The sequence below is a fragment of the Dermacentor silvarum genome, chromosome 5, assembly GCF_013339745.2.
Source record: "Dermacentor silvarum isolate Dsil-2018 chromosome 5, BIME_Dsil_1.4, whole genome shotgun sequence".
Taxonomy (NCBI): Eukaryota; Metazoa; Arthropoda; class Arachnida; order Ixodida; family Ixodidae; genus Dermacentor; species Dermacentor silvarum.
The window spans coordinates 159,889,769-159,898,212 of NC_051158.1; the positions used below are offsets into that span (position 1 = coordinate 159,889,769).

Below are 8,444 nucleotides of genomic sequence, written 5' to 3' on the forward strand. Positions count from 1 at the left end.
CTAAGTATTTTTCTGCATTGCAGCAGCGTGTGTCGCAAGAGGATGCAGCGCCGCGACGTATCATAGCGGCTACCTGACAAAGCGAGGAGTGGCGCGACGGCTCATCGGCGTCATCGCTTGCGCCGACGCAGTCTGAGCAGCCGAGCGGACTGCGCTCTCCGCGCAGCTTCCCTCCAGATTGCGTAACTTTTGAACCCGCCGGTGCATTCACCGTTATTTTTGTCAGGACCAGCCGTTAAGTTCCTGACGCATATTCGTTCATGAACTGCGGATCGCCAGACTGCCTTCCACATCTTCTTTGCTCACGTAAGTAGTCACTGCCACTTTGACACCTGTCGTGTTTAATTATGTACGGTTTTCAGGCGGGAGTTTTAGGTGGAAGTCTAGGCGGTAATGAAGTTTTGCAATGAAAGCGCCTTGATTTTAACTGGAATCTCTAATATTGTTTAAGAGGCATGTTTACGTCTGCGTACGTTTCTTTTATTGTGTGCGTATTCAGGTTTGCCAAAGCTGTCTAAAATTATCTCTGTGACGTTTCGTTGACCATTGATCGTTAGGATGACGATGACATTCCCGTTTGGCGCAGAATGATGAGACGTGCTACGATCTTCGCGTAGCCACAGCATTCTTCCGTCAACGCTCTTGTGCGAGATCACTCGTGTATTTTTCCGAGCGTGAAAGATGCCCGCGAATACACGCAAAACTGCCGAACGACTGGCCGCTCGAGGCAGTTTGCGTGATATTAGCAGGCATCTTTCACACTTGGAAAAAACACTTTATGTAGCTCATATTGAGAAACAGAAAGCGGTATCAGGGGTTTCTCATGTTGCTTTACAATCTTCTCATTGACACTTTTCATCTAACTATAGTAATTGAGGAGTTAATTAATTAATTAATTATCTAACTAGGCGGAACGCAAAAAATAATCTGAATATCTCCAACATTACCTTGGTTCTGTCCTGGTACGTGGCACTTGCATATTTTTAAAGTTTGGCTAAAGTTAAATGAAACACCCTGTATGTAGTGCACTGTTTCCTTGTTTTTTGTAACATAATCCGACAGTGTAGCTATTTACAGCATCTTTTTTTAGGATACCTAACATTTTATTGCGATAGCAATTATATGGACACTCAAAAGCAGATTTCTGCCGTCGGCGTCGCCGTCGCCGTCGCCGTGAGGTTCCGTATGACGTCATTTGGAGATGAAATCGTCGCCGCGCGCCGAACGCTGTATGTGCGAGTGAAAGGGCGCGAGGGGCGCGTCTTTCACGGGGAGTGAACGCACGGCGGAGAACAAACGCGCGTTCTGCGCCGTGCTCGCTTAAGGGCTGCAGAAGTAGGCGTATCTTTTCTCCTTTACAATCACCATATATGTAGAGCAAACGCGCCTTCTTCCGACGCGCGAGAGGCCGTTGGGGAGGGGGGGGAGGGGGAGGGAAGGGAGGCGACGTTTAGCTGCGGCACCAAGTGCCTATTTATATCAGAGGCTCCGGCAACAGTCACCAACGCCGCACGCATTTTGAGCGAACGCGGGCAAAACGCCGATGGCGTCGACAACAGTTCTGAGCGTTGCCGATGCTGCTGCATGTCCAAGTTTATACAGCTGATAAAGCTAATATCATTACTCCGTATAGCTCTCTACAAGTTTGCTATCGCAATTGATGCTTCGCCTTTCAGGTGAAACTGCGACCACTTTTTTGGCTTCAGTCATGCAACAAAAAGGTCACAGTTTCGCCCTAAGGGCGAAGCAATGAATGCGATAGCAACACAGCAATGTCATACGAAGTAAGGTGAGCGGCTTTGGTAGCAACAACACGCAGAACTGTTGTCGACGCCATCGGCGTTTTGCCCGCGTTAGCTCAAAATGTGTGCGGCGTTGGTGACTGTTGCCGGAGCCTCTGATATAAATAGACACTTGGTGCCACAGCTAAACGTCGCCTCCCTTCCCTCCCCCTCCCCCATGGCCTCTCGCGCGTCTGAAGAAGGCGCGTTTGCTCTACATATATGGTGATTGTAAAGGAGAAAAGAGACGCCTACTTCAGCAGCCCTTAAGCGAGCACGGCGCAGAACGCGCGTTTGTTCTCCGCCGTGCGTTCACTCCCCGTGAAAGACGCGCCCCTCGCTCCCTTTCACTCGCACATACAGCGTTCGGCGCGCGGCGACGATTTCACCTCCAAATGACGTCATACGGAACCTCACGGCGACGGCGACGGCAGAAATCTGCTTTTGAGTGTCCATATAATTGTTATCGCAATAATAAATTTTGAGGTCGCACTGGCGTTTTCTTTTTGCAAGTCTGTGCAGTAACAAAATTCTGTTAAAAAAAATAAAAATTCCAATGTACAGTTGTAATAGGCACTGCTGTTACATTATAAACATAGATACTCCGAGTTTATCAGCATAACAATAAAGAGTTTTTTTGTAACTTACTATGCAGGCACATACCTACGTGCAAGAGAGAAGGCGCGTGAGGGTGAAGACATCGATCATGTACCCTCTACAGGTGCCGAAAGGGGCAGACGAAAACGCCGCCGCCCAAAGGGCCACCACGAAACTCCTGAACTCCAAGAACCCAGGTAACTGTTATTTCATATTAAAGTCGTACGAATTAAATTTTCAGCGTGACACATATACAGTCGTATCTAGATAATTCGAACTCGAAGGAGCCCGAAAGTTTGTTCGAATTAAAGGAAGGACTTATTTCTGAAGTATTCGTGCACCACAGCACGACGTACGAATAGAGTCGTTATATATCACGGCGCGCAAGCAGATGGCGAGTAGGGGCCACGAGATGCCCGCGTCGGCCAACGCTCGCAGAAAACGATGCTGTAGGGAGCGGGCGGCGCCGGGCGCGCGCGGACACGTCGAAGGTGAGGGAGGAGGGCGTCAGGGAAGCGGCTTTGGCTTCAGCAGAGGTGACCCCGTCGCTTCGGTGGCTCCCCTCACTCTCCCTCTCAACCCCCTCGTAGCTCCCCCACCTTCGACTGTCTCCGTGCGCGCCCGCCGCCGGCCCGGCGCCAGCTTAACCCTCTCTCTTTCTTTTCCTGCCGTTGAAGCGAGCGTTGGCCGGTTGTGAGCAGTTTCGTTGGCTGGACTGGGCCTCCGTCGTTGCTTCCCTCTGCGTCGCAGCCGCAGCGTTGAGACATCGACTCGAACACGCGTGTGACGGCGCGACGACGTAACGGCGACCTTGCCATTTGAGAGAGATAAATTTACGCCGCGGTTCTTTTTCTTTTATTGCGATAGAAATTATATGGGCACTCCAAGCGCATTTTTGCCGCCGTCGTCGTCGCCGTGATATTCCGTATAAGGGGCAACGGCGATGAAATCGTCGCCGCGCGCCATGTGTGGGTTTTAGTGTGTGGGCTCATTTCGGTGTAAGCAATAAATTGCATATGCAAGCACTCTAGATCATAATTGATTTATAAATTGCACGAGCTTAACCTTTAACCCATTGCGTAACTATAAATGTCACCAAGGTCAAAGTTAGTGAAACTGGGTGGAAAATTACGGCTTATGTTCCCACCTTGTGTGTGGATGACTCACTGTTTTTGTAAAAAAATTCTTTACAAGTGCTTGGCAATGTTATTGTGTGGAGGTTTTCAAACAGGCAAGTCATAGGCGTGCAACATTTTAATGGTTTAATTTCAAGCAACTGAAGTTCTTACTGTATATGCTTGAAGCAGCCGTGCTGCAAATAGTCGCTGTTACTCAAGGTTGCACTCGTCTGCTGTCTTTTATTTTAAGGAATCGCAATATATTTGCTCGATTTGAAGTATGCGATGTGTTTGATAGACTGGTGTTTAGGTATATGCTCAAGCCTGCACCATTTCTGAATTGGCTATGCGATCTGTGGCAAAAAAATTGGGGTGGTGTAACAATGCTGTCACACCGAAGCTGTGCCTTTGCAGAGCCGCACTCACCTCTTTTCTCGTACAACATTATCAGGAATGCATTATCTATTCGTTTCTTTGAATGCTAATTGGCACCTACTTCGCACATGTTTAGGAGGTTGCTGTCATCTACCAGTCGTTAACTAGTCAAGACAACAGCCTCCTGAAAGCTAGCAAAATAGCCGACACTTACACTGGTTGGCGATGCAACACCTTCAGTTAGGTGTAAAGTATGTCTTCAAGGCAACAGAAGGGAATTTCACTTGTGATCGGTTAATGTTAGAACCATGTTAATAAAGGTGGAATGCTCGAAAACTGTGTGCTTGGACCAATATATTGTAGTGCTGCCCATTGCCAAGATATATTGCAGTGCTTATTGCCAATGCATTGAAAAACTATACGTTCACTAAGAAAAGTGTGCTTCAATTAACATACGTTTTACACATGCCTAATGTTTTTGCAGTAAGAAGACCTGCTGAATTAAGGAGCTACAGCCCAGCAGCCTGTTCGAAACCAGGTTTATCAAGGTCGATACCTGTAATGGACGTTACTCGGAGGCCCTCATATTTAATGTTGATTGCTAGCTTGTCTAGTCGTGTTTACTTTTTGCAATAAAAATATGTTATTGCTGTATGTGTTTCGTGTATTGCACAAGCGCAAACCTGCATGCCGCCGGCCGGCGAAACGCCGCAGGGGCATGGGGAGAGGGAAGGAAAGGGAGACGAGGGGGGCGCTAGAGGGGAGGGTGAAAGAAAACGGATGTCAAAATCCTGATTGTAGCAGGATTCAATCTGTATTTTTTGAATGCTTCTAATGGTCTTACAAAATCCCATTTGAAGACAGGATTTTTCGAAACTGCTTTAAGCAGGATTCTAGAACTTCTTGCAATAGTCATATCCGCCGGACATTAGCAACGATATACGACCGTTTATCACCTTCTAAACGGTCTGCACGGATTTTTTAGTGCGTCTTTCAGACGTTCATTTAGTCTTGGCGAATCGGTATGGAAGCAGTTTTCTATCGCTTTTGTGCTAGCTGGGAGTATGCCAATTTTGATAAACATCAAGTTAACGAGACGACCATGAGACCACCAAGACGTAGGCGGCTAGTGTTGCGTCCCGAATCGGCCGGGCGCATTCTTTGATTGTTTCCCCTCGAGGCAGGCCCTTTCATGAGCGTCGCCCAGACGGCGACAGTGCCAGACTCCGACGAGACGGCCAAACAGGCGCCCCAACTCGGCAGTGCCCATTCTTTGGGTGCTTCCCCCGATGCTACTCCTTTCATCAGTGTCGCCCAGACGGCGACAGTGCCAGACACCGACGAGACGGGCAAACAGGCGCCCCAACTCGGCAGCGCCCATTCTTTGGGTGCTTCCCCTGATGCCACCCCTTTCATCAGTGTCGCCCAGACGGCGACAGTGCCAGACACCGACGAGACGGGCAAACAGGCGCCCCAACTCGGCAGTGCCCATTCTTTGGGTGCTTCCCCCGATGCCACCCCCTTCATCAGTGTCGCCCAGACGGCGACAGTGCCCGACACTGGCAGTGACGCGATGAAAAAGAAGCTCGCTTGGAAGCGACCGACTACAACCGCCAGCCTTCGTTAGACGCGGGGATTAGTGCGAAGGCCATTCTCCCGACCCTGGCAAGATGACCGTCGGAGGGCAAGAAACAAGTCACCGACTTTCGGGGAAGGAGTGTCAAACTCTTGTTTCCGGATCGCCTCGTCCTTGCTTCGAAGGGGCAACATTAGAGGCGGAGTTCAGCGAACAAGACGGCCCGTCTGATTGGCCGCATCAAGGTCATCTGATTCCCTAGTCGGGCCAACTAGGGAAGACCGATGTTTTATAAGGAGACACCTTGCGTGCAGTGGTGTGTCCTGACGTGTTCTGATATGTGCTCAGACATGTGGTGAGCTGAGACTTTCGAAGTGCTCCCCCATGGAGTGGGCTTCCATATTTGTAGCCACTGTAAATATGTAAAATAAACCCTTTTTTTCTCTCGCTCTTACTCCCGGACGTACTCATCCCTCTGACTGAAAGATCACCGGCCTAAACGCTACCCGAGTCTCAACAAACTGGATGGCAGCTGTGAGATGAATCCTAACCCCGAGCCGCGAGCAACTGGATGGCCGAGGTGAGATCGACCATTCAGCCAACGCCAGTCGCCGGCATCTCGCTCACGACCAACTGGATGGACGCGGTGAGATCGACCCTTCAGCCAACGCCAGTCACCAACAACTGATTCACGAGCGACTGGATGACAGCGGCAAGATGGAGCCTGCAGCCAATCGCCAACTGGGTCGCGAGCGGCTGGATGAACGCAACGCATCATGACTGTACGGTACAGGGTGAGCGCCTGGTTTTGCGCTTGAATCATCGGATCGTTTAACCCAGACTTTCTAAAAACTGATGGAGCGTGTATACAACTGCCCATTTTGATACTGTGGTTGTTGCGCATCTCAGCTAAAAGGAGCTTTCAGCATAGATCTGAACCAGCTACTAAAACCAGACCTTGTACCTATGTGGGAGTAATCGGGAAGTGGAGAACTACCGTAACCCTTATCAATTAAAGGTGGGCCAGGATTTACGTCTTCTTTGAATTGATTCAATGCGGTGGAGGAGAACTTGGGGACTTGGCGCTACTTCTGTGTGTAGGCGTTTGGTTTCTGCTATATTTTCCAGGCTTCAAATTCTCTTGGGAAAACAGAATTGAACCGCTGGTAGTTTTTACTTGCATTGCAATTTGTGCGGGGTTCGCAGCAAGTATTGTGGAATAGCTGAGCCAAAGCCTAAAGTAGTGACCATGGACCTCATGAGTTTGACTAGAGCTAGCTTGTTGCTGTTGTGTGAAGCGCTCGACGTAGAAATAGAGGATGATAAATCATAAGACGAAATTAGAGCAATTTTAGAAAGCAACAGTGATCAGGAATACTTTGAATACTTCGGCAACTCAATTCTAAAAGAACCGGAACAGGAAGCAATTGAGCATGAGAAGGAGTTGAAAAGACAGGACTGGATTAGGCAACGATACAAAGAAATAGAGGCTCTCAAGCAAGAGATTGAAAGATCGGAACAGGGTTTTGATGTAGAGCAGCAGAATTGTCAGGCACCCGTAAAAGTACCGCACGGAAAGTGCAAACAAGTAGCACGCACGGTTCTACCGATGGTAGAAAGAGAGGCTGATCCCCGTGAGCCTAATGGTATGTTCACAGGTGAGGCCAGATCCGTAGACCGTGACGTAGTTCTTGAGGAGCCCGTTGATGGGGACCGGATTGAGCGCGACAAGATACTGTGCCAATGGAATACTAGAGAAGCAGCTAGGCCAGCTGTGGACGATTTGGCACACTTATCCTGGGAGTACGTCGCGAAGGTAGCTCTTGCAGAAGCCCGAAGTGGCCCCGAGTCGTCAGACAAGAGCGCCAGTGCAGAGTCCAATCGGTCAGGAAAGTGCGAGAAAGCACAATTTAGGCAGGGCAGTACAGTTGAGGACAGCTCCCATGTATACGAGCTACTTTGCGCAAATGAAAATAGCTGCATTGTCCCTGAGTGTTTGAAGCTCTCCGCCAGTCGAGATAGCATTGAGAGGAATGATTTACCCGCAAATCATTCAGACTGTGCGGTTGAGAATGAAATAATGACCGATGAAATAAGTGCCGGTCAGCACGAGATTCAAGCGGAAGGCTTGAAAATGAGCACTAGTAAACGTGCTAGGCTGAAACGGCGTCGCAAAGTCGGGAATGCGGCAGACAGGGCAACGCGGCCGAACAAAGGCGCTAATCCCAGTGGGGAGCGAAGTCAAAGAGTTCGAGCGGCGCGTTTGTTTCTTGGAATGTATTCAGACAGATCGCGTCCGAACCACCGAAGGACGAAGAAAAGAAAGGGCCGTTCGGCGCGAAAGTTGACAAAAGCGTATGTGGCGCGGAGAGGGGCAATTATCTTCCCCCTCTTTGGGTTCTTTTGGAGGTGTGTTGGGCGTGACACAGGAGAGCGAGCCGGTACGGCGACGCGAATCGGTCACGCGCGGCAGCGAAGTCGTCGCACGGCGCTCAGAAGGCGTGATGCCTTCTTGTACAGTGTCGAGGGTGTCGAGGAGATTAACCCACGTGCCCTTTGTACAACCTCGTTAACACAAAGCCCTCAGACCGCGCCCGCCTCGAGTACGGCTTAAAGATATATATGGCGCCCTTTGACTATTCTGAATGAGAAGTGATACAGGGTTTTTGGAAACATCATTTTGTTTGTTGGTTTCTTTAATTTTGATGTTTGGCTAAATGTTTTGAGATCTCCGAAACTAGAGATCATTTCGATTTGCACGTTTTGAGCTTTGTTTAAATTGTTTGTTTTAGACGCTCATCGATACTCTGAAAGAGATGGTTCGCGCGCGTTTAAATTTTTGAAACTTTTTTCGACGTGTCGCTCTTTTGTTTAAGCAGATGGTCTTTATTTTTGTATGTGAGATTTGCTATTTGTTTGAAGCCTGTAGTGGCACGCTTGATTATCAGTTTACTTTTCGTAGTGTTTGCGTGTAATTTACGCAAGATTATTTTTGTC

The 8,444-nt window shown here is 49.0% G+C and overlaps 1 long non-coding RNA gene across 1 annotated transcript; it reads left to right on the forward strand.

The window, feature by feature from the left end:
* Nucleotides 1-206: 206 nt before the first annotated feature.
* LOC125946097 (uncharacterized) lies at nucleotides 207-4,512 on the forward strand. Its single transcript, XR_007467402.1, has 3 exons — nucleotides 207-306; nucleotides 2,437-2,575; nucleotides 4,356-4,512. It is a non-coding gene; the product is annotated as an uncharacterized LOC125946097 (long non-coding RNA).
* The last annotated feature ends 3,932 nt before the right edge of the window (nucleotides 4,513-8,444 follow it).